General features: G+C 34.0%; 4 non-coding genes across 4 annotated transcripts; all 4 read right to left on the reverse strand.

Annotated features, from left to right (window-relative positions):
• Positions 1-14,112: 14,112 nt before the first annotated feature.
• Positions 14,113-14,184, reverse strand: TRNAE-UUC (transfer RNA glutamic acid (anticodon UUC)). The gene has a single exon. It is a non-coding gene; the product is annotated as a tRNA-Glu (tRNA).
• A 366-nt stretch (positions 14,185-14,550) lies between these two features.
• On the reverse strand, positions 14,551-14,622 carry TRNAE-UUC (transfer RNA glutamic acid (anticodon UUC)). The gene has a single exon. It is a non-coding gene; the product is annotated as a tRNA-Glu (tRNA).
• Positions 14,623-14,929: 307 nt separating this feature from the next.
• TRNAE-UUC (transfer RNA glutamic acid (anticodon UUC)) lies at positions 14,930-15,001 on the reverse strand. The gene has a single exon. It is a non-coding gene; the product is annotated as a tRNA-Glu (tRNA).
• A 441-nt stretch (positions 15,002-15,442) lies between these two features.
• Positions 15,443-15,514, reverse strand: TRNAE-UUC (transfer RNA glutamic acid (anticodon UUC)). Its single transcript has one exon. It is a non-coding gene; the product is annotated as a tRNA-Glu (tRNA).
• Between the last annotated feature and the right edge of the window lie 12,332 nt (positions 15,515-27,846).

Consider the following 27,846-nt stretch of genomic DNA (forward strand, 5'->3'; position numbering starts at 1 on the left):
ATAATAATATTGATTTTTAAGCCGCCATGTATGATACATTTTTTCATAAAAATCAATTTTTTTTTTGGAAAGCCGCCATTTTGTCATATATCGAAATTTTGACTAGCCCTTCGATCATTTCCTGTATTCATCTATTATAATATTATTTTTGGATTTGAGATATTTGTAAGCAGAATATTCTTCTTCACCACCAGACGCCTTCTTTCTGAAGTCCTCCAGGAGATCGGCTGAGTGATCAAGGAAATTTAAAATTTTTATAATGACCCACCGATTTTCAAAGAAAATTCTGTAAGTGTGCATTTATTCTACGCTATTGTTGGTTCTATGAAAACTTGTGATTATAAAAGATTGGAGTTATCTTTCCGCTGAGTTTAGGATGATGCTTCTTTTGCATTAAAGGTCTTCAGTAGTCGTAAAATAAATTTTTTTCATACGACTGTTTCTTAATATCGAATCTTTAAGTTATTGACTACCTACCAGAAGTTCTTTCAACCACATTCTGTCAAGGCCTAATCCGTATTAGACCATGAGTTTTAAGCCATATAATATATATGTAATGAGTTTTTAGAATAAAACATTTATGATAGCTTCACTTCACTAAACGAAATAAGTCGAATGATAGGTACATATGTTTTAGTGAAGATATTTCATATATTCCATATCAATAAAATTAATATTATTTGTTTACAATTTGTACGACTTTTCGCTGTTTGCCATTAGCAATGGCTTCCGCTTCCCGGCCGCTGACATTGTTTTCGACCGAATTCTACAACTTGTCATTTGTCATAACCAAATCAAATTAATGCCGTCATCAACAATGATCGATTTCAATGTATCGAATTAAAGACTGCAGACAAACAGGTAGACAAGTAAAAGTATATACATATATAACTCTATGGTACATACGTATATGCATGGAAGTACAAGTAGTGAGCTCCTTTTGTGAAATCATTTCAAAAGCCAAATTGCATTACATAGATGCACACATATAAATATGTAACAGTAGTTGCAAAATCCATTGGTTTGTCATAGCCGAGCGGCGGCAGCTTTGTTACCAAGAGACAAGTGAGGCTACAGGCCTAAGCTAGACTGCGCTCATTTCCCAGTTTGCCATCTCGATGATGACAAGTTAGACTGCGAGCCAGTCAACCAGCAAGTAACTAAGAAAATAGTCAAACGTAAACAACGGCAAAACTGTTATAAGCAGATGAGAAATGCACATATATATGTATGTGTGTATGTTTGTATGTATTTGAATTTTGTTGTCATCGGCGAATCAATGAATGCTGCCTGGCAACAGTTTTTGTTCGACGACAACAATAAAAAAATGTCTTGCATAGCATTGGAAGGCAGAGTCAACATATGCACTAGGGTGGTCGATTTTATTTTGACTTATAAAAATAACATTTCGAGTATCAAAGCCTATCCGGAATGTTTAAGACCTGAAATGCCAATATCCTAATAACAAATCAGTGTTAAGCTGAATCCCCAAGAAAACTCAAAAACTGCGGGGTTTTTCAATTATTTCTAAATTTAATTCAAAATAGCAGAGGTCGTTAAAATCAGTAACTCCGATGTTTAACATACAACAGATCTCCAGTGATTAGTGCATAATCAGGCAGGGTTCGAGAGATCAAGTTAAAGAAACACATTACTTACCTAAATATATCTTCAAATAAAATTATATGTGGATCTTCGAATTTCTTACAAAGCTTAGACGCCGCCAGTTGTGACAGGGTTGCCACATTATTCGACGCGATTCATGAGGTTCTGTAATTACACAGAAATCTGTACATATAAAACTTGATGGTTGTTTCCTTTCTTTAAGATACCCCTTTAAATTCGAATTTTGAAAATATGGTATCGATGTTCTGACTATCTGACCTTTTAGTTAAATTTGGTACGTCTAAAAACATTGTTTTAGTTTAAGGATCGCTATGCTGTTAAAAAAGATTAATATTTGAAGTATGTCAGAAAAACTAACACTGGAATTCCAGAGAAAGAGATAATCTCACCTTGGAACCTAAGCACGGTTCTCTGCAAGCTTTCATATACAATTTTGATGGACATACTTTCTTGATCTGAGATTCCGCTCTTAGTTACGCAACAAATAGCGTACTCTACACTCAAAAACTCGAAATCTTTGCAAAAAATCCCTTTCGTAATATTTATGAATATTCCTCGTCTAGGATTTTATATTTGTCCAATCGGTAGCTTCGAACTTAAAAAGCTAAACATGGTATTGAAGTTTAGTTGTCAACTGAAACCGAGTCTACGTGGGTTGTAGTAAATATTCAGTCATAATATCAATATCACTAACAGATACCTGGACCCTCGAAATATTATGGTTTTATTCTTAAAAGCTGATGCGCTTCTAAAGCTCAAAGCACAAAATAGCATACTTATTGACTTGTGAATATACATATATGGCGACCGTCATTAGATGAGCACGGACCTAGCTATATGTTTTTTAGACAACGAGGACATCCCTTCGAATCATCAAATAAAGTAGTACCATGCGATCTCTAAGATGGCTTTGACTGTAATCGAAAAAACGTATTGCATACATTCCTTGCGCCAACTTGTCTAGAAAGAAGTGAAACTACTAAAATCGAGACAAAACTTAAACTCAAACCACAACCCTAAACCTCGACATCTACCAATAAATATGTATCGAATCGGTAGCTTATACAACTAGCATCCGATGACAGCAATCCAGTGGTTTTCACTTTCATTCATTACTCTCTAATTTCTTGCGGAAGCATCTAACGAGCGCCTCACATTTCATTCAGCAAAAACGCACAGAGCAAAGCCACTGCAAAGCGCCGAAAGCGTGCAATCGAATTAGGGCAAATCAACAATTGCAATTGCTGCCAACAGCACTAATACACATTTACACTTATAGACGCAACGCATTTCGCATAAAAGCACTTTTCGGCGGCTGTGGCAACAAAAGCCTGCGTTATGCACTTCTCCGGTTGCACCTAAAAGGAGGTTAGGAGTGCGTGCATCGGTGCGTAAGCGCGTTGCCTTGGCTATGAGCGCGCGCCACAATACACTGTCGGCACAACTGCTGCTGGCCATAAATGTAACAACAAGAGCAGTAAGCGCAAGCAAAATGCCTAAACGGCAATCGTAATAATTGCGACCGCGTTTGCCACTCGCACCACGCCATTGGCATCATCACAGCCATCAGCAGCAGCAGCAGCAGCCTCGATTGCCCGGCCTAACTGGCTAACTGCCTACGTTTGCCATTAACGCATTGAACCATTGGCAGCTTGGGCATAAATTAGAGCAAATACGCGTTGTTAACACGACACAACAACTGCTGCGACAACAACACCGGTTAAAGGCATTAACAATTGCATGCCGCAAAAGTGAAGGTAAACCGGTTGGAGTGTCACTCCTTCGCTCCATGGCTTACTTGATCGCCCCGTTAATCTCCATATAAAATTGGCCGCATACGTGCTTACCAGCTTCCCATCCACCTCCCACAAACTCACCTTTAAGGCCTGATTGTTACACTGGTGGTCCAAACGTTTGGTCGCCGCGTCGTCAGGCTCCGATTTCGGAAAGCTGCTAGCATCGTCAGTGCTCTTGGTTGGCGGCTTTTGTCGGGCAGGCCATGCGTGCCGCACCATTCGTGGCGAAGCGTTTTCCGCCCGACCATTTAACGGCAAATATGTATGTGTAATGGAATGGGTTTTAGGGTTGGGTCCGTCCACAGCGCTTTAGTTGATTGCAATTTAGCTAATTGCGAGGCATTGCATATTTTCGGCTCAAAACGGTTATGTGCGTAACAGTTCTGCACAATTTATGCGATTTTTCTTTGCAATTAGTTTAAAATTAATATGTCTAGTCGCTGCAACATTGTAATGCACTTCACTTTGCAATCGATTTTGCCTGACACTTTGGATATTTAATTCAATTTAAGAAGCTTTAGAATGCGCGTACGAACTGAAGGTGAAAAGCTTCACTATCAATGTCATCGAACTATCTCATTCTGGTGTCTTGCCATTCGTGTCAATCAGCTTCGGGCCATAGTAGAATTGAAGGGAATAGAAAAAGTATTGAGCTTCCAAGGCAAGCGTTTCAGCTAATGGATGGCAGAGTTTCTACGCTTCGAGACCTACTGCTACCTTTATGACAGCCTACTTTGCTTGGAAGACTAAGCATCAGATCTGGTCGAATCTAGAGATCATTGAAATACAATTTTACAGAATTTTATATCTTGCTAAGACCTGTTGATTAGCCGAGCTCAACATACTCAACAACAGTCACGTTTACAGCTTCTTGTGCAGTGCTCTCCTTAGATCTGATTTCTACAGAATTCTTTGGCAGTAGTTCATAATCATTCCAAAGGCAATACAAATCTATTAAGCTTTCATACACACTTATTTCATATAAGTAGGCACTTGTGGGTGACAGCCATTAGCTGACTTCAATTGCTCACGCCCTTAAGTCCACAAAGTGCTAATTTCAATTTTATAAATGAGATACGAGGGAATTGCGCTTATAACCAGCTTCTGCTGTCACTTCAGTCTCACTCTCTCACAGGCTCCATACTTACAAGGCAACAGCGTAGAGGTTTGGGGCCAAATGACATTTTAAAACATCATTGACACATTCGTAACGCAAACACGCACTCAAAGAGTAAAGTCAGTGGTGGATGCTTTAGTCAGAGCTGCGGGTGAGGGTTCTCGCACTTATATTTGTTGTAGGAACCTTTTAAGAGAACGCCACGCATAATTGATTTATTATGTTTAGCGTAATGAGCGCAAAGGGAAGCAATGGCAATAACATATTATAAATATATATATGTATATATAGTAGCGCAGCGGAGAAAACTAAATGTCATTACATTGCAGTAAATGGCAGCGGAGAAATTGGGTCAAGTGGGCACAACGAGCGAAGGTGAAATTAAGATATACATAAGTATGTAGATAGGTATATGAGTATATATGCACAGATTTAAATGTATGCTTTGTTTGTATGAACATACTTATAAAAAGTTTTCATATAATTATATTTGAATATTTTTTAGTACGAACGAAAATTTACAGCTCAAAAGCAAAAAAGTCAAAATTTTAGTGAACATTTCTCGAAATTTTTGTTTCTTAAGTGGTTGTAATTGAAAAAAAATTAAAGACCTTGTAAATTATATCTCGAAGATCTGTGTAAAATTGTATTAAGATCAGTTGAGTAGTAGTAGTAGCGAGAAATCTTGACAATCGACATTGAAAACACAGTTTCGAGAAAAGCACATTTAAAAGTAAAGTGAGCTGACCTCGAGCGCATAACTTTTTAAAGCTGTATCTACAAAATTATTACTCGGATGAACTTAAGAATTGAAGACAATATTCTAGAGGTAATTTAGAATTAAATAAGATAATAAAAAATGTTTTTGAAGCCGTAAAACCTTAAAGTGAACTGCAGCATCAAAAAGCTCAAAATATATTTTTCATTCAATTTTATGAAGCAGTAAAACTGTTGTAGCTAATCAACTAAAAAAAACCTCCTAGTTAAAAATCATAATATTTTTAGTAGTCTAGATTTTATGAAATAAAAGTTAGTTTCATGTATAAATCAAGCAATTTATTTCTGTAGTAAAACAGTCAGCATATTCTAACAAGTTAATTGGAGCAATAAATTGTATACCCTTATCAATCAAATTTTGAAAAATAAAGTATTGACAATGTAAACATGCTTCAAGGTAACTCAATTTAAATGCTAATAAAATTTATTACCCAAAATAGTAACTCATACGCACTGTCAGTCTATAAGAGCACAATCAGACTCACAGCAACTTAAAAGCTAGCATACACAAACAATAAATATTTCTCACATGCATATATTACCGTTATATTGTAACTCGACATGATTTTCTTTTATCTAAGCAAAAATTTACTGCTCACTTTGGCAACCCAATTTCCAAGTACAAGTACGAATATTGAGTAAACATGAAAGCAAAACAAGCAGCAACAATAAAAACGCATATAACTGTATTGTAAACATAAATAAATATCTGCATTTTACGACTACTGAAGCCATGGATAAGTCAAATGCTGTGCGTAAGTGAGTACCCTAGTAAATAAATTCCCTGTGTGTGTAACGTGCAACTGTACATACGGGTACGTGTGTGTAGTTGCGTAAAATTACATTTGTCAGCGATAAATGTCATAAATGCCGAAAGCACAATCGTGTAATAATATAAAATTATATAAATTTGGGCTTAAGGATATGCATGCATTAGGGGCGTGCTTATTTTTCTAGAAACAAATTTTTGATACATAATTTTTCAATTTTATGAATTTTTAATAAAAAAAATTAATATTTTTAGCTATATAGATACACAGTTTTTTATACTTTCACTCAAAATAAAACTCATACTCCGTGAATGAAACTTACTTTTTTTAGACAAATTTCTTATGTGACTTTACTGGTCGGAAAATTTTAGAAAAATTTAAAATTTGTGCTGATATTGAAGTATATAGCGTGTAATATTGTAAGTTCAAATCTTGTAAGATATCTTAACGCACTTGTGCTCACGAGGAGTTCGCGCTGACCCTTGGTTTGAATATCTGAGCGAAATTGCAGCCAAATGTTTATTCAAAAAATAATTTATATGGTAAAAAATTTTACTATGATTGTTTGAAACCAAAAGTACTTGACTTGAGCTTAAAAATTTTAATTTTGAAAAAAAAATTTTGTAAAAAAAACGAACCACCCTGAGTCATATAAATACAGATATACTTGTATATTGACTATTCAAATACTTTAAGACGCTCAAACAATTATTTGTCACTGCAAATGTGAGATTTACGCATTTCATAAGCGTAAGAAATACTAAATAAACACGCATAAATAAGTACATACATACATATGTAATTCTTCGCATGACAAATGTGGATGTTTGAATTTAATAGTACAGTACGAAAAATATATTTGCAGTTGTAAAAGTATGTATTGCATAACCAATTTATTCGCTTAGCGAATCAGCGAGGAATGAAAGTAATTTCATTTATACACTTCTGCAATTTAATGAGATTTTTCAGCACCAAACCACAGCAAAGTCATTCCAGTTGAGGCATTGTGTTTTTGTGCACCTACAACGCACACATACACACACTCACACATGCACACACTTCAATATAAATATTAATATGTCACTGCAACCGCGAGCGGCAATCGCATTTCATTTTCTTTCCACTTATTTAAGCCTGAATGGCGTGGAGAAAGATTAAGTGAGAAGAGAGGGCGGGTGTTGAACTGCTAAGATGTATGCATGTAAATATGTGTGTAAGAAGACAGTTATTTATGGAGTATATATATATACAATACATGTTTATATGTATTTGTTCATATAAGTTGTTAAAATAACTTGTGCTCATACCAAAATATACTTTCCCATGTTGACAGCATTAATTAGGTGGTGTTTGTTGTAATTTACACAACTTCAACGCATATAATCGACTCAAAATATATTAAATCTCATTTCTCACAAATAATTTTCGCAGCTATTTTATATAATTACATTTAAGTCAATCTAATAATAAAAAATTGGCAACCCTATTAATAGATAATGGTATTTACATCTTATAATATTTTATTCTGAACATATTTATTATCATAATATTGACGTGCAATAGTATATTATAAATTTTTAATGAGTAAAATTTTTTTGAAAAAAAGTGGCAACTTTGTCTGTTTTTACTATACTTAAAAAAAAAGAATTAATTGACTATGTATTATTACATTTAATTCATTAACAAAAATTTTAAAAGAGGTGGCAACTCCATAAAATTTTACTCACTTCAGAAAAGCAAATGAATAACTATCAAGAAAGTGGGCATATTATATTATATTGAAAAATATATTTCTTTTAATAATTAAGTGGCAACTCTATAAAAAATATTAACTTCTATGAAAACCTTTACAAGAAAAATGTATTTAAAAATATTATTTTTCGTTTGTAAGCCCTCATTTTAATCCCAAGTCAACTTAACTAAACGCTGTATAACTAAAGCTGTATATAACGCGGTATAACCCTTTTCATATTTGAGTGGTTACCGAAAACCATGACATACAATAGTAGTCCCATTACAATGGCTACCAAAACAATGTCTAAATTTCCCGTCGGTATATTAAAGAGGGTGCATACGAAGACCCTCTGTAATCTCTCTCTACCTCTTACTCTTGCCACCTGAGTACTATGTTCCACATTTTTGTAAGTATGTATATGTGATTATTAGAATTTAACGAAAAGGTAGTTTGAGTAAAAACTACTCGCATTATTTTACTATAAGGAGATCCCACAACTAGATTCAAACAAGTCTTCTTAATATTGAAAATGCGATTGTACCAACGACAACAAACTAATTTTACCCCGTGCAGTGTTTTAGCCCTTCAAAATCGTCAGCCCTTGAAAGTCGGACCTATCTAGACTAAACGTTGTCGGATATATGGTATTCATATTCTTCAATTTATCTGGAACCTCTTCTCTGTCTCTACCGCTTAAAGCAAAAATAGAATTTTTTTGGATAAGTCCAGAGAGAAGCGGATCAACATACTTGATTTCTCTTTTTGGCCTTAACACTTCCGACAGCATAAATAAAAAATCTGCAATCAATATTCAATTTCAATTTTAAATACTTTCAGGACTTCTGGATCATCGAACGCCTTCTATTCTCCCCGATTTAAAGATTCACACACAAACATCATCCATTTTTATGGAATTCATTGCATTGTTGAGTTTTAAATACGTCGGCAATGACGGTTGAACGTTCTTTTTATCAAATGCAATTGCTTTGTTCTCGCTTTCTCGGAAAACTGTTCACATTTCATGTCTAGATGGATGTATGTAAATCTATCATACATATTTACAAAAGCAAAAATAATAAGAAGTAACTAAAGCGTGCAATCACGGATTTTTTACACACACACACACACATACAAATATGGACAAATCGAAGTCCGAACTACCCGTGCTGCAATCCACTGCTCCACACCCTTGTATCACTATTTATGCTCTAATGCACCCTTCAACCGTTCATAAATTCAGAGAAGTGGTTTTGCGCTCAAATTTCATGTTAAATATTGAAATGTCTGGAAAAAAATTGAATGCGAAAAAATTCCTACGGCTCAAATGCATATTTATATATATATTATATTTAAAAGTATTTTTCACATAATTATAGACATTAAGGTAGCTCAAATTTTTACGATGGGCGAATCGAACAACAACCGTCACTTGGTTAGCAAAGCACTCACAAAATATTTATTGTATTGTAGTATACAACTTAGAAGAGCTCAAACCTTATTGAAGATTGCATTTAATATTATATGTTATAAAAAACGCAGAAACTATAATCTGTGAATATAAAATTTGTGGTTTGGTTTTCATTGCAAAACGCTTAGGCATGCATACATAAAGTATTTGACAATTTTTGTTTTTTAAATTTACGTTTATAAAATTTATAAGTGGCAACTCTGAAAAATGTAAATCAAAAAAATATTTGAGTGATTTTTCAGAATATATTTATATATATATTTAATACTATATAATTTTATATCATTATGTTATAATTAGGTGGCAACTTTAAAAATATATCTCGTAATCCAAGACTTCAAAAGAATTTAAAATATCTTGTTTTCTATGTTTAAGATGCTTCATTATATATTGTATAATACATAATTATTGAGAATTAAGTGGCAACTTTAAATAAAATTGTTTACTTTAAGCCTTCAAGGGTGGCTATAAGGTATACGTTTCAAAGTTATAGAGACTCAATTACATTTATTAAAATTTTAATAATTAAAATATACAAAATATTTCTTAATTCAGAACTACAGACTCACCTAAAATGCACTCATTTCGATGTTTAAAAGATTCAATTACACATTTTATTTTTTTTGTCATAATTAAGTGGCAACGCCATTAAAACGTTTTTTACTTCAAATCTTCAGGCGTACCGATAATGCACGAATTTCGATGTGAGTTGAGGCTCAATTATTTATTATATTTATTTAATTTTTTATAATTAGGTGGCAAAGCTACAACGCTTCTTACTTCAAAATCATTTCGATGCTTAAAAGTCTGATATCCACCACAATGTTATAATTAATAACGAGCGTATCTACTAAATTCTAATAGGTAAATGCAAGTATTCATTTCCGTACAAAAATCTTCTCAAATATCATTTAAATAAATGGGACTAAGAAGGTTCAGTATCCGTATTTAAACTTTGACCGTCGTCAAAGGATGACTCTGCGTTATACCATAAAGGTAAATGCAAATAATGTATGCTTTTATTTTTATATTCAACCCAAGGCACCACAGCCACCATTCCACACACACACATACACATAACAACATCTGAGCCTTTCAATATGCGCCGCAGCATGAACTCTCGCCCTTTGCACTAATATTACGGTTCGCTTCGCACTTGGCGCTTTCGAAACTTAGTGGCGTATAAAATTTTTAAATAAAAATATTTTCCTTCTTTTAACTGTTTACTTAACTGTATTTTTGTTACAATTATTGTTGTTGATGTTGTTGTTAGCGTTGTTTCCAGAGTTGCATTGCATAAAATACATAATGTTTCGGTTATTGTATCTTAAGTGAAAGAGCAAACGACCGCAACAGCTACGCAACCAGAAAGGGAGCTGATAGGCAAAGCAGAAGGAGAAAACAAACAGAAAAAAGATATTCAATAAAAGCCAAACTGGAATGGAGAGTGCATGAGAAGAAGGTTAAATGAGGCCAAAGAGCCAAAAGTGAAATGAAAATGCGAATTTCATGCGAGGTTTTTCGTACGCGAGGCTGCCACGGCGACCGTAGCATCGGCGGGTCCTGGGTTAATGAGTTTTTGTTTTTTGTCTGAGTTTTTTGTTTCGGCTTCTTGCATATGTATGTGTGATTGTAATATCATATGAGTATTCGTCTACATATGTATCTGCTCGCTTGTTCTCGTTTGGCTTCCTTCGCTACCAGGATATGCTTGTTACTTCATTTTGTTCGTTTTGTTTTATTTTCACACATCACTTGGCTTCATAAATGTTTTGTTACTATTGTTAATATTTGCTTTTTCTATTTTTTTTTTTTTGCTTTCGTTGCGCCGCACGAAATATCCTTTCACATGTGTAACGGAGTCTGCGAGAATAGGAAGGCACGTTTGGGAAGCCTTAGATATTTAAGCAACCAATTTTTAGCACTGTAATTATGGAAGTGTGGCAGGTTCATTAAATGATTCGTTTTTATTACGGGTACAAACGCATGTACATATTATTGTATATATATTTATACAGATATGTATATGTCCTGGAAACTTTTATTTTTTTACTGGTTATATCCGCACCTTCGTTCTGGTACGAATTAAATGTAAAATATCTAGTTAACGAAATTGAAGCATTTGAGAAAAGTAAACTAAAGAGCATTAGACGTTATTAGTTACATATATAATTTCGTTTTTTCATTTTTGAACGGTGGCAACGTCATGCAATCCTATTTTTGTTATAAGATAATTTTAAGAGATTAAATTAATTTTAGACAGGTGACAGATATTCTCAAGAAATATAATTAATTTTTGATAGGTGGCAGGGTCACACAATTTTATTCGAAGTCAGATGGCAACGCTGTAAAATAACATACCTGAATTAAATCTTAGAGTAGGGATATGTATTGACTAAAATACAAGCCTTTAATATCAATATGATACATATTTCTTTACCTTTAGACAGGTGGCAACGTCATACAACATCATAAGTATATAATATTATTAGATTTTCTTAATTAATACAACTTTGATATCTGTATCGCATTTTTTTGTAAAGTTTTACATAATCCAATTCGAAAGTTCTAAAAGGGTGGTAGCGCTATTCAAATTTATATTATATTTCAAGGGTTTTAAATTTTGAATCAAAATATAGTATGAATTTATATATAATTTATTTCAATAAATTTGTTTATTCGAAGTCAGGTGGCAACTTTGTAAAATAACATATTTCAATTAAATTTTACTTAAATATATTTCCTTCTTTATATACAAATATTAAAAAATCATATTAAATTTCCGTGTTAATTGCTAACTAATAATTGCATACATGTGGCAACCCTTAAATAATGTTATTTGATTTCATGAGTACTTTCTAACTTAAGGCGTATTACTTCTCATTTCTCAAGTTGGTGACAATTGAAGCTAAGCCCCTTTTCACTTGCTACCTACTGAATACTTTCGAGCTGGAGTCTATGAAATGTTACTTTCCTTCTTTGTGGGAAGGTATCACTTCTTAGTAAGTACTCAAACAAAAGTACCTTTCATTTGTTGAATGATTGTACGATCAATTTTAAGACTGATATTGTATCGTCGTACAAGTATGTACTAACTTCAAGATGGATGAGATTGTCTATAAAAGATATATCAGGAATGTCAATAGCCAAAACAAAAATAGGCCAAAAATATCGATACCATCAGATTACTCCCGTTTCATCGTAAGCATACTTTCACCAGAACATATTTTGTTATAAATCGAAACAAAATAATCGGTTTATTCTAATCGTTTATCGTAAAAATTATCGACCACAAAAAATGTCGATTAATAGTGCCAACTCTATTCATAAAAGCAATCATGAGACAAATGAAATTAAGTATTATTGCTTTCTAACCTAATCTAATAATTTATCTCCATACTTTAGGATCTTGACAGCGGTCAAAATAATGAAGAATGACATTCAACGTTTGTCTGCCAACACAAAAAAAGTTCTAACTGATGTTCCACACAGCAATAATAGCTATATATTGTCGGATAGAAGGGTTGAGATCCATTCTAGCTTACTCATATATTTTAAATACATATTTAATTACTCACTTTGAAAATATTAATGAACGCCTATGCATTACTTTGCAATATTAACATTACAAACAAATTTTTGATGGAGAGTTTTTATTGTTAAAGTCTGAAATCTCAATTAAAGCAACACTATCAGGTTTACTGCGGTTTAATGGCAATCCCACGAATAATTGCACAGCCATTACCAAAGTACCAATTTAATTACTAAATCATAAAATATCAATAATTATAAATGGATGTGTATGCAAACATATCAATTTTTATGACATAACGTATCACATAGCCGTCAAATCATTTGCTGTCTGCACACCACTCATATCGGTGGGCAACTCAACGCACCACGCCAAATTTGATTGGCGCGCATGCGCAAAGCCAACGACTTCAAGAGTTATCTAACCGCACCAAAGATGGATTATGTGCCAAGCCGCCTGCCTACGAAGCAAAAAGTGAGCAAATTAAATATGACACAAACGACGAAGTGAGTCACTGCGAAAAAAACCGATCGACGCAGTTTTGTTGTATAAATGGATTAGGTAAACAAAAGCAAACGCACGCACTCAAATGTCGTGTATGTTACTAGTCGAGCGTTACCAACGACACGCAATTACGTCTGCACTTTTGATTTTCGCCTTAAATTAAGCGGGCATCGAATAGGCGTTTGACACACTTGACCAGCAGACAAACGGGCAGGCAGGCATGCGCACACAACAAGACACCGTTCAGACGGTGTGGACGGAATGCCTTCCCAGCGTGTCCATCGAACTGCGATTTGTATCGCTTGCACTTTTTATGGTTGATTTGCTGTGGACTTCATCGTAATTATTGTTTTGGACTCGCACCTTAACTAAATTTAGTTGGGAATTTCTTGAATAAAATTGTATTTTAATTGCATTGCGAGGCAGCAACTGACTTAATTACTTCATTGCATTCACATATGTATAAAATATACATATATTTCGGTCTACAAATGTAAAAAAAAAATCCGTTTTTAGTCAATGGGCGTTTAATTTATGCGCGATAAATTTACACTGTCTTTTGGCATTTAGCTTAATAAATCAGAATAGAGAAATATAACACTGAAAACTATACAGTGCAGAAGGTATTGACTGAACAGACTAAACTAACTCAGGATTTTAATCTTCGTTCGTTAAGACAATCTTATACAACTTAATTCTAAGGTAAAAGGTTTTCCAGTTTTCTGACCAGTTCATTTTTGATGGAATTTAATATTAGAACATACAGTAAAACCCTCAAAAAAATATCTTCCCATACCGGGAATCGAACCCGGGCCTTCTGGGTGAAAGCCAGATATCCTAGCCACTAGACCATATGGGATAGTTGGCAACACTAATTTTAAATACTTACTTATCTAAATGCTATGTTGATGTATAGTGTAAATTAACTAATATCCGTATGTAAACACTTACAATGTTGCCTGTTTTCAATTCTATCAAACATAAACTACAAAATGTGACAGAAGCTGTATTAGATTTTCATTAACTAAAATTAATATATAGCACACTTCTGAATTATTGCACAGATCTTACATTTCTTTTCATAATTAGACTACAAACTGTATTGAATTAGGCATATTTTAAAAATATACTCTCGTAAATAAGTTCAATATATTTATATACATGAATATATGTACCATATAAATTCTATATTAATAAGGGTGCATAATTTACAAAAATAATTATTTTCCCATACCGGGAATCGAACCCGGGCCTTCTGGGTGAAAGCCAGATATCCTAGCCACTAGACCATATGGGAGGTTATCTTTAACCTGGCACAACTAATTTTTCTAATATTTTTTTATTTTGACAGAAAAATACCGGTTTTCAAACACAAACTGCAAATTATGTCAGGAAAATTGAAAAGATAGAAGAAATTAGAAAAATTGGACGTTAAAAAATGTATCGATAGTACCATATTATCGGTTATTACAAAATTTTGTGACAAGATTTGACTTTTATTTTATTTTCTTGTTATCTAAATACATTATATATTATTTTTAAATCAAATTTTAAGGTTTTTTCTAAGCAAACATTAACAACAAACTGACTTAAAAAAATATACTTTCCCATACCGGGAATCGAACCCGGGCCTTCTGGGTGAAAGCCAGATATCCTAGCCACTAGACCATATGGGATAGTTGGTAACGCCGTTTTTAATTAGCGTCTTAACCAATATCTATTATATGTTTTAAAGTTAAAAATTCTTAAAAAATAACCTAAAGACAAGTAGTTTCAAAACAAGTTCCAACATTTATGCAGAGACATATTTAAAGATTTATTTTATTATAAAATACATTTCTATATTTTTATTGATTATTTTACATTTAACATTTTTTCAATTCTAGTACTTATTGCTTTTAAATTCATAAATATATACAATATTATTTATCTTTTACCTTTTATATTCGTGATACATGTAGCATAAGCTTTACATGGTAAAACATTTTCATCAAAATGTTTAATATTGAAAGCCTAATTTTAAGAACTAGAAGTTCTAGTTCTAATATAAGCATATTGGTACATGGCTTTAATTTAATGAACATTGGTATAATTTGAAATATCAAGTAAAAAATATTTTCCCATACCGGGAATCGAACCCGGGCCTTCTGGGTGAAAGCCAGATATCCTAGCCACTAGACCATATGGGAGGCACAATATATTGTGCTCAACTGCGCTCTTGAGCTGTTCAGTGCGTACAGTTGAGTATTCGCTGTGTGTTTTGAGTGACGTTCTCGAGTATGAACAACAACAAGACAGCAAGCAATGAAACACGGTTCTTTTTATAGAACCGCTATATATAATATAGGTATGCCTCATTATGTATATTTTTACGGATTTTATTGGATGCGAAAATAAAGTGGATATGTAAATAATATCTTTTTTTAATGAACACTCATATTTTGATAAAGAAAATGAGTAACGAAAATATAGTAAATAAAACAAAATTAAAGTGGAATTATAATAATTTTAAACTCTTTCTCGGTTAAATTAACTACATTTTTAATAAAAAATACTATTATTATATTGTTAATTTCTATCACTGATGTAGAATAATGGAGATAAGGTGACGTATTCTAGTTTGGATTTCGATAATGTTTTTGTGTGACTGAAATGATTTTACAGTTTAAAAATTTTATATATAAAAAACAACTATACAGCTCTATATATCTAATAATAAATCGTCGATAACATTATAAGCAAAAACATTTTGGTTCCTTGAGGTCTAAAAAAAACATAGAAATGCTGAAATGAGATGAATATTGAATTAAAATTAGTCTTTCCATTCACAAATTTACAATGAATAAAGTAAAACAAATTACGGCCATGATTCAAAATCGTTAATTGGTCGAAGGAATCAGATCTTACGATTGTTTGAACAGTTTTAGAACATTGCACTATACCATTTAGTCGAGCGTGCTAATTTTAGAAAAAACCTTAAGAAGACTTGCTTTCTTATTTCGATGAAAGAACCATACGTTCAGAACAATTCCTCTGGGTCTTAAGGAAGTGGTAACCTATCAAAATATCCCATTTTTGCCCCGATCAGGCAGGTCACTGTACTTTTGAACTATTAAGATCTTCTGTCGAACTCTTAATTCTTACTATAGCCATCCAGAAAACAAATTGTCCAGGTATTTTAATATTTCGAATATTCAAAATAGTTCAAAATAAATCCGCATCTTAGCGACTAAATTTTAATTGCAAAATAAATACCGCTAATACTGCCCATTTATGCGGATTAGCGTCGTTAAATCGGATATTAGCCGTTAATTACCGAATCATTGTCGAGCAATTGTCGCTCTAGAATATCAGCTCAAACTAATTGTAATTGCAAAAATTATGTAAGAGATTCAAAAGCTCAAACGATTGGCCTGCCATTTAAGAACGAGCGAGTGGCGGCAATTGGCCTTTTGCTGCATTCTATGGTAACACACAAACATGCATAAGGATGTCTGTCCAAAAGCGCGCAAGCTGTGCGATTTAATTGGATTTTTGTACAGAAACAAGCGACTTCAAACGAAGGTGTGGCCGAAATTATAAGTTTGCACTTTGCAAACGCACACACACACATATGCATATACACACATACACTTACATACTTATACTATTTATGTATTGTATTTGTGTGCATGTTTGCGCAGTGGCCATGATATAAAGTTTCGGTGCACCGAGGTGTCATTTAATTATTGTAAAGGCTTTAATTACTGCGGCCACAAATATTTGTTATTGGTAAAAAAAAACATGAAATAAATCAAAAATGTAGCTTAATTAATGCATTTTACGCAATTAAAGTAAAATATTGACCGAAGCCGCATATGGTAAATGTTACTAAAAATAAACAATAAAATGACTTTTTAGATTATTTTGCAAGAAAAAAAATGAAACAAAGAAACATAAAACTTAAGACTCTATAGACTTTAGATATTTTTTTTTTATTAAAACTCATTGCTTCAAATATTATATATATTATTATATATATTTATATATATTTCTTAAAAATATAACACTAGCCAAAAGTATATGGAATTTTATAACTATTAGTAAATACAATTTGTTTTCATGTTGACATCTTTCCAACTTGTAAATACTTATTAACATTTTTAATAAATATCATAAAACCATAAATTTCACTAAGATAATACAAATTTTGTGAATCCATTCTTTCCTGTTTGATCCCACATTATAGTAATTCATTTATTTTATCAAATTTATTGAATTAAAATTTTCAAAGAATTGTTAATTTATTAAATAAAAGAAATTTAAATGGTTAAATCAGTCTAGAGCTCACTTCTATGCGAAAAAAATTGTACACACATACATATATTGAGATTTCTATACAAAATGGCGACAGATCGACCAATCTTGGGAAGCGGGTTTCAAAAGCGCCAGTACAGAACACGTGTTAGAACAAAATTTAACGGGTTCTTGATATGAATAAGACTTGCAAGTCAAGTTCATATGTTTTAAGTTTAAGACGAAATTTACGGTTTTGTAAAGAAACAAATGAAATTGTTTGTAAAAAAAATATTGCAGTAATAACAAAATATCAGCGAGCAATTCAGTAGTTAATGTTACTGTGAAACTGCTGTTAACTTTCAAATAGATACGTGTAAAAGGCACGAGGATCCATTCTCGCCCTCGCTCAAAAGTGTAGTTTCGAGAAAAACGAGTTTAAAATTTTACGTTTTCAGCTGGCTGAGCCGAGTGCTTCGACGCTACGGCAATTTGGTCAGGAAGTTTTTCACTATTTTACCAATTCAATAATGTTTGGATCCTAAAAGTATACTTTAAACAAAAAAAAAACGATTTTTTAAAATTCAAGACTGCATTAACTTTTTACAAAGGGGCATTCTTAAAATCTTATATTTATGTATTTAATTAAAATTTTATTTACAAGTGGCAATGCTTTCAAAATATATTTTTAACTTTCTTAATTTTTTTTAATAACATTTAGAAATGTTTAAACAAAAACAAAAACTTCCAAAACAGTGGCAACGTTTTCTAAATATATTTTGAGCATTTTTAATTTTTTTTATTTACATGCAGCAACTTTACAATTTTTAAAGTCTTTTAAAATTAAAATTCTTAAACAAGTGACAATGCTTTCCAAAAAATTTTTAACTTTCTTAAATATTTTTATTAACACTTAAAAGTTTTTAAATTGTTAGAAACTACAATAAAATTTCCAAAACAGTGGCAACGTTTTATAATTTTTTTTTATTTTTAATTTTAAAAAATTTTAAAGCTTTTTAATATTAAATTTCTTAAACAAGTGGCAACGTTTTTAAAATAAATTTTCAACTTTTTCTAATGTTTTAATTTACATACAGAAATTTTAAAATATTTAATTATGCAAAGAAGTGGCTACACTTTCGTATTATGATTTTAAATCCTTAAATTTTTTTTTATTTACAGAAATTTTAAAATAGCCGGCAACCATTCTCAAAAAAATGTTCAACCCTCTACTTCGATAGCAAAAAATCGTGATTTCAATTTCGGCAGGCGCGTAAAAAATTTTGTCCGAAATAACTCAGAGTAACAAAGTTTTGAGAAGCATTTTAGTTGGCTTACACGCAACAAAGGAAATGACTGCCGCTGAGCGCGGCAAAACAAAGCAAAGCAGCAGCTTTCAATTTCCTTTACTTAGCATCGAGTTTCAGCACTTGCTGTGATGATGTAGTACACTATTTATCGTTTTTTACCGCTGCACTTTTTTTCTTATTGTTGTACTCTCTATTTTTTTCTGCACTCCATTATTGATTTACTTTGACTCATGCACACACAATTTCCGCACGAAAGAGCGCGTGCACAAACGCAACGTAAGGCAACTGTCTTCTCTCCACTTCCCCGTCAGCAAACGCATTTACCGTTAGTGCATTCGAATGCCATTCAGTCTATTACCAAAATGCTGCGCATAAACCCCAGTCGCGCTGGTGGAGCAATCCCGTCGGCATTCAAGCGGAAAGCGGTGCAATGCGGCTGCTACTGCGTATACGTAACTTTTTTTTCTAATTTTTTTATTATTTTTACTTATTTTGCTCTTTTTTCAGTTAGCATTGTTGCGCCTCCGTTTTCCAATATCTTTACGTGCATATATACCTTCACATATACACCCACACAGGCATGCAGTTACACAATAATATGCACCGCAAGCCACGCACGCTTCGTGACTCCTTGCTTTGCTTTTTTTTGCACGAGTTTATCTACGAGCATATTCTTTTGCTTAGATCGCTATGCACCGCTATGCCGTTTCGAAGCCGCTGGCGCCTATTTGTGCAAGTGTTGTTTATGTTTATGCTCTTAGACGCGCGCTCACATGCTCTCCCAGGACCAAGCGTCGACGTGGTGCGTTAACTGTCTTCAACTTTGCAGCAAAGCGCGCAACACACACACACCATTATTGCCACATTTCTGCACAGCTATTTATGTTGTTGTTGTGCTTGCTCATCGCTTTCTATCTGTTAACATACTCATAAAATGTTGCTCGGTTGCACAGAGTAGCACAAAGTTAGAATAAAGTTAGAACATTATTATGGTTGCACTCAAAAAACTGGTGAGGAAATGGCGTATAAATATTTACAACGCTGCGCGCACAAAAGTATGCTTAAATAAATTGATGCACTCGGCGGCGTGTGTTTTGGCGTGTGCAATGAGGTTGCTTTCTTGGAACAGTTTATCCAGTGTAGAGGCTTCACAGCAAATGCACTTTGAAAATTATAAAAGACAGAAATAAGCTAGATTAGGTTAAACTGGAGAAGGATACATAATAGAAATATAATCAAAGATAATGCCATAGTGCCATAGTGAAAGCGTTTCAGGATAGGTAGTGATGATATAGAGTGAGATAGAGATGGTGAGATGAAATGGAGTAGGGTATGTAATAAAAACAAAAAGTACACAAAGAATGCGATAGTAAAACTTTACAAATATTCAACTGATATATTGTAAGATGAAAAACTGGCATAGAAAAGTGTAAAAAGAAAAATTTTGAACGAAGAAAAAAGAAAAAGACTTTTTATAATGCTAGGTCGTTAAAATCACGTAGGTTTGTGATGTATTAAAGAACGATTGATTTCCACGCGATTAGAGAATAAAATATAGAAATAGGATATATTTCTGGAACCAATTCTAGAATGAATATCTGAATAGAGGCTTCAAAAATGTACTTCATTGAGAAGAGATAAGGTCCCAGCTTTAAAAGAACGAGTGAAGAAAGAACACAGCCATTAGAGGAGATTCCTCAAATACAATTGTTCGAATAGTCTAATTAAAACTTAGTATGGACCCGTGTATATAGGTGACTTTTTTAACATTCTATTTGATTTCAAAAGGGCGATAAATTTCTTTCCAACAAGCATTCTCTTGAAGACTGAGAAAAGGAAAAAGTCACAAGGGACCAGCTCAAAACTTTGTTCTTCTCCAGTTGGTACCGTGTTTTTAAGATTTCATTCTTGAAAAGTTCCCATATAATAGTCTCTCTTGAAGAATTTTCTTTTGTCAGACAGACTGGACTTCGTATCATCGATTGTTCGATATCGACCTATAAATTCGGGTTTACTAAGACTATTGCAAAGGTCCAAACACATGTTCCGCATGAACAATATTTGCAACACATTCCTCAGCTATATTTAGGGTATCAGATATTTTTGTCCGTAATAGCGTTTTGTGGACGTCCGCTGCATCTAGTCTCGCATTTAAGGTTCTCATATGTGTTTTGCGGAATTTAGGAAATCATTATCTAATGGTTTTCGGGCGAAGTTTCCGCATAATACTTAGCGAAATTTTGTTTGGCATCAGCAGCATTTTCCCATAGTGGGTAGTTCCAGAAAGTTTACAGATTATAAGACACAACCAATTTCACAATATTTTTGTTCTGATCATATTATCATCAGTTAAAAATTTTCAATATTACTATATAACTACCATCTTAAATTCGACCCGGACCTTAAGGAATCACAATTTTCCACTAGCGTAAACCTACACAAACTACAATTCTTCTCGATAGAATTTGTTTTTTATGCTCTCGAACAACTCAAGCCGCGTTCTTCGGAGTGAAAAGTAGAGTTGCGGAAACATGAAACAATCACAAGGCAGCAAACAACAGGATAAAGCAATTGAGTGATGACTATTTTGTTGTGTTTATTTTGTAACAGCGTCTTGCGGGACCTTTACGAAAAGCTGTCTTTGTTAAAAATAAATTTTTTCATATAATTACGATTTTGCCCAAATTATCTAAGCCATGAGCATTAAAGATGCTACACCATCATTTTGCGCAATAATATCGCTTATTCCTTGGCATAAAAAGTATTAAAGACTTTACATACATTCAGCAATGCGCTTTCGCTTTAATATTAAAAGGAAGCTTCCAAAGTTTCTCAACATTTTTAAAACAATTAATAATAATAAATTTAAATGTTTCCTCACCGGAGGCAATATATGCAATTATGTAAGTAGGCAGTACAGCGCTCGGCACAACCAACAATTACAACAAATACCTAGTGGTTAAAGTGGCACGAATTACTGAACCGAACTGTTGGTCACCTTCGTATAGCCGCCGGCATATACAAGTATTTCAATTATGGCATAAAATTATGAAATTTTCGATATGCGCACTTTCTGGTGGCGTTACGTGACGTGGCGTGCGTACCCAACGATAATTTGCCACATGACACACGCTAGAAGCGCACAAAAGTTTTCCACCGAAATTGTTGCATATGCATGCAGGTAGCCGTGGAGGGCTGTTTGTATGTATGGATTTTTTACAGAGAGCTGTTTGTATGTATGGATTCAGCAAAAACGCGCTTATGTAAGCCGGAATTGTTTCCACGCGCGCCACAACTCAAGCGCATGTTCACAACTCAATTTCGACGCGCCTGCCGCTGTAACGCGGCGACTGTATTTGTGGCGAAGGCTGCGGCCGCGCGGCATATTTCACGCTGCGGTTAATGCGTACGCACTTTATGACTTTGATTAAGACCTCAACCAGCTGTGACTGCCTGTGGGCCGCATGCTAGCCACGTCGAACGGACTGCGACGTCCAAATCCGGGGGCTAATGATTTTCCAGTTTATTGTTGCCCGTGGCGCTCTGAAAAGCACGAAACGCCGTTGAATGCTTAAATTAATTGCAGCTTTTATGCGAAATTTTTCAGAATTGAACTGACAATCGCTGATTAACTGCAAGTAGGCAGCAGGCTGCGTGTGGTGCGCGCGTTGCATGCCACACTGCAGTAATTCATTTTACGACGAGCGCCCTTTGTGTCACTCGAATTATTGTTGCACGCATGCCTTCACACATGCACAATCATTCATCTTCGCATTGCTCTATGCAGCCATCGTTCCATGCATACCATCAACACTGTCGGAGCGCCCCCTCTATCTCTTAATCGCTCTGATAAGTGAATCACACAAGTTGAGCGCTTAAATTTATTGACATGCAGTTATAATGGAGATTAATTGCTTGTTTTAACAATACATGATTAATGACGATAACATTCGAATTTTTTTCGCCGATTTTCGCTGTGTTCATGTTCCAAACGGTGTCATATACTAATGAGGCTGTCATGTCACGTGCTTTTTCTCCTGAGTTCGACATTAATCCTCAGACAGGCTTGATTTAATTATATAAAAGGGCATTCACATTTACTTAAGCTGCTGCATTCCACTCCTTCGACCTCTTTTGGAAACAGCGTAATTTCGTACATAGTATTTCTCGATAAAAAGGTGGATTTTACCTTGCGGAGCGACGCGCGAAAATATATACTACTAATCACTACTCTTTACTACTGAATTTTACCTCTTAAATATGTGGTATGAACCTTAACTATCAAGGATAAATCTAACTACGCCATAGCTGACCTCTGTTATAAAAGGTTAAAACTATCCGTAGTGCCTAAGTCGCCCTGCTAATTGGACTCTCAGTAAAAAACTCGGTAAAAATCAGTTGTGTACCCAATCATATAGAAATAGAAGAAAACGAAAAGTCAGATGAGTTGACCCACTCAGAGATATCCTTTCTTCTAAGCTGCCCTAAACCATTCAGCTTCTTTAAGAGTTGCTTGAAGCAATGAACTTTGGAGGAACAACTCTAGTCTAACAACAACACAGGGCATACCATAAAGCTAGCGTTTTGGGGTAGTGTTGATGGTGGAATGACCAGAAAACCTCTACTCTTAGGTAAGAGGGACCTAAGTATCATTGTAAGCGTGCGCACAGGGCACCATTCTTTAAGATCCCAGCTTCAAAAATATCGTAAAACAAATTCAACGGAATACAAAGCAGGCGTGGAGGATAATGAGATGCTGGAACATAACTTTAGCGAATGTCCGCCTTCAGCCGGTTCAGAAGTGATATCTTCTACGGTTCCCAATGTTTCGTCGTAAATGACGAAGAACTTGAAGTCAATTAGCCGTACCGGATTCCATCAAACCGAAATCTGAAGCGTTTATGAAACCATTGAGTTGAAGAAGGAATCTGTTCGTATTAGATTTCTGTCTTATGGACCAGCCGATTTTTAGACATTTAAGGGAACAATACAAATCCAAATGTGGACAAGGAAGTGTAATAACTCGCTGAAGGCCCAATTCGAAAAATATTATAAAATATTTTCGGACCCAAGTTGACTGGTAAGCACCCACTGAGAATTTAAACTTTAGATAAGTATAATCCTGGGTTTTATACCTGTAAAACAGAAGTGTCATTTTAAAGAACTGAATCTATTGAAAGATTTTTCAAAATGCTATGTTTATACTTTAGTTGTAGCCTAAGTCGGCGGAGGTGAGGAACCGTCCACACTACTTAGGTTCGACGGTCAGTCCAAATATGTTCTCTTTTGGATATGCTCTGTTAAGAAATAATTTTATATTCTTAAGAAATATCTTCTTGTTATTTGGAGTTGACATCTAATAATGAGCAGCTTTGGTCTCGTAAGCCAGTACAGTCTAAGAGTCTTTGTCGTTTCAAGTCCGTTTCTCATGACGTTTGCAACATTGTAGCTAAATAACTTTTTGCAGAAATGTGCATGACGTCATGGAAGACAATAGGGGATGCTCTTGTTTATAATTACTGTGAAAGTTTGACATTTCTTCTTCTTCTATGTCGTAGTGTGTTGCAATCTTGTCTCTATCATTTTTGGTTGCTCTACAGTTCCTCCAATCAGCATATGAAATGGAATGGGTTGATGACAAGCTTTCGCTCCAAAACTTAATTACGTTGTGTTCAATAAACAGTAATTCTTTTAATACTTCCAAGCTATGACCAGTTGAAATCTTTTATGAGTTTTCGCGTGCTTTGTTAAAAATCTTTTGATTTTTTTGGTATTTGAGAAATACGCCTCGGCCCTTTTTCCAACTCTACAGAACGTTTAAGTGATAAAGAATGCCTCAATGGTAAGGGTTATACAAGTAGATAGCATCAGCTTATATATGTACGAGTATGTAGATATGTATGCATGTAGTTCATCTGTATTTATATACCTACTTATATTTCAAACACTTTAAAAAAACTTAAGTCAAATCAGCATTGGGCGTGTCAGACATTCTTGCTCGCCCTGTAAGTCTCTATTAAAGCACTGACATTGGCATTAGACAACACTATGAACCCCACCTGTGCTTAACAATGGAAATTTTGCAAAATTCTCGTGGCATTTCGTTGTTGCCCACAATATTTTCCCAGCAACTACAAAAGGGGCTTGTGCGCGTATTTATTCGAAAAGCCTCCACAGTCTGTCTAAATGTGAAATCAAAATTAAATCGGTGAATTCTATGTTTATCTGTATGTATGTAGGTAGTTAGACACGTTGTATTTATTAAAGGTATTAGGCGGACACACCTTTGCGGCTTTGAATAAATGTTTGGGCTAATATAAACTACAATGCTTAACGAGCAGCAGCAATCCGATTATGTAGCAGTTATATAAGTATGTTGATATGTATTATTAGCATTTATTTATGGATATGTTGGGCCAGTGTTCATACAAATTGAAGCACAATGGATGTGCATGTGTGGATGTGTATGTGTGTATGCAATTTATGGCAGCATAGTCGTGTCTGTCTGCTTGTCAAGACGATTGCGGATATTAATTTGATTTTAGACAATTTAATGTAAACAGATTTATATACATAAGATATACATACCTACATACATTGTACATACATATATACCATAGCGTTTGCTTGTTGTATTGAAATCGCGCTGGACGCCGACAGCCGAAGAGGCGGTCGAAAAATAATGTTGCAAGTCAAAAGTTTTTAACGAAGTACTGCTACTGCCACTATTGTTGCATTAATGTTGTTGTTATTATAATTGTTGTTGTTGTAATTTCGTTATTGTAGTTGTTTTAATTATTTGTGGTTAAAGTATTGTAATTTTATCATTGTTGTAATGTTGTTGCAATTTTTGTGTAACTGCATATGTTATTGCTGTTGTTGTAATTCCAATGTCGTTTTTGTTGTAATTATTTGTGGTTGAATGTATTTCATCATTGTTGCAATGTTGTTGTAGTTTTTGTAATTTTTGTTGTTGTTGCAATTGATGTGTAAAAATGTTGCTGTTGTTGTTATTATTGTTGTTGTGCTTTCCATGTTGTTGTTGTAATTATATTATTGTTGTGATTTCAACGTTATTGCAATTTTTTGTGGTGTTTGTAATTTTTGTTGTTGTTGTAAATGTACTGTTATTAATGTTGAATTTACACTTTTTACATTTTTATTGTAGTTGTTGTTATAATTTCATTATTGTTGCTGCTATTATACTTTTTGTTGTTGTTGTTACTGCTGTTACTTAGGCTAGGTGGGCGTGGGCGCAGTAGCATCTTGAGCCTCTCTGCTGCTTTTATAGAAGTTCAACTTTGGCTAGCAGAGGCCAAGAGAAAACCGATGCAAAAGAAATCAAAACCCAAGAAATTATTTGCTAACTGTACACGAAAGCAATTAAAAAGTTAAAAATTATGAACAAAAGAGGCAAACAAAAAACTTAAATTGCAACTTTATACGCGCAGCGTTGCTATTTTTAGTTTCTTGTATAAAATTCTTCTTCCTCCATCACTCTCACACTCCGCATCTCTTCTTCAATTTGGAGTTGAAACTTCCTTAGCTCCGCTTCTGAAAATACTTAAGTAGCGCAATAAATACTTTAATTACAGGTAAATTGCGTATACGCTAACAAGTATAACAACAACAATAACAAATGGCGACAACAAAAAAAAAACTAAGGCAGTTCAGTTGGACAAATTGCTGTTAAGCGTTGATTTAAATGGGGCGTCTTAAGTGCGCGACACGCCTGCTCCCCGCCTCCCCGCCATGGGAAGCAGTCACTCCGACTCCGGTCTCCGGTGTCATAAAATTAAGTGTTTTATAGCTTCTTATTTATGTTTTAATTTTATTTTCTACGTGAATTCTTACGGTTCACACAGCCACGGAATGTGGTAATTCATTTAAGTGGGCTTTTAAGTGGTAGTCGAATGCGTTAAAAGCATTTTTCAGAGCGTTTCATGAAATTGAAGCTGTCAATTAAGATAAATTACCCAGAAATTTAATAATAAGTTTGAAACTAAATATAGCTAGACAGGTGGAGCATAAGTGGTGGTTTATTTTTATGTGAAGCTACTCATAAAGGAGAGAACCGGTCGGAGTAAAACTCTAAATAGCATTAAGGAGTTCGTACCTAAAATGTCGCAGAAAATCTCAAACCGAAAAAACGAGTGATAAGACATGGAATACGTTCCACTTCAGGACCAAAATTGTATATTTTCGGATAACAGACTGATCCGAATAAAGTGTTGAACAGAGCTGAAATTAAAGCGAAACTAAAAGTTGTCCGGAGTCAGATGAAAACATGAAGGAGTCGCAACTTCGATTCCGACCATTGTCTAGAATATGTATTTATGTAAATATATAATGGATCTGATATCAGCATTATCAAAAAATTCCACATATGGCCCAAATATAAAGTTAGTTAATATGTGTAGATGAAATGATTATTTGACCTGAAGCAAACTTAACACCTATGTAAGTGACTAAAACTTCTTGAGTTAAATATTATTGTTATATGAAATGATGGCTGTTTTGTAAACACATTTCGGTAACATTGTAAAAGTAAGACCTGTTGATTGTAGAATCCGCGTCCGTTCCGGCTACGTAGACCCGATTGTAGTGGAACGGTAAAAGTAAAAGCTTTACCTTGTACGCTTAAAATAAATAACTCGTATTAGAGTTTCCCACTTCGTACGTTAAGTCCAATTGGCATATTCCTTAAGTCCTTAAATCACATGCTGAACTTGGGTATACAAATGACGGGAGTGCTCATCTATACATTTTAATATTGAATTTGTTTCTCAAACATACATAGTTTCGAAGACCTAATTTAAAAACTGAGAAATTTGAAAATATTTCTTATCAAAGTTAGTTCAGAAGCCACACGAAAGTTACCATAAGTTATAGTTTGGGCTCCAATATAGTTTAAATATTTTTGAAAATTTTGGAAA

The sequence above is a fragment of the Bactrocera oleae genome, chromosome 5 (assembly GCF_042242935.1).
Source record: "Bactrocera oleae isolate idBacOlea1 chromosome 5, idBacOlea1, whole genome shotgun sequence".
Classification (NCBI taxonomy): domain Eukaryota; kingdom Metazoa; phylum Arthropoda; class Insecta; order Diptera; family Tephritidae; genus Bactrocera; species Bactrocera oleae.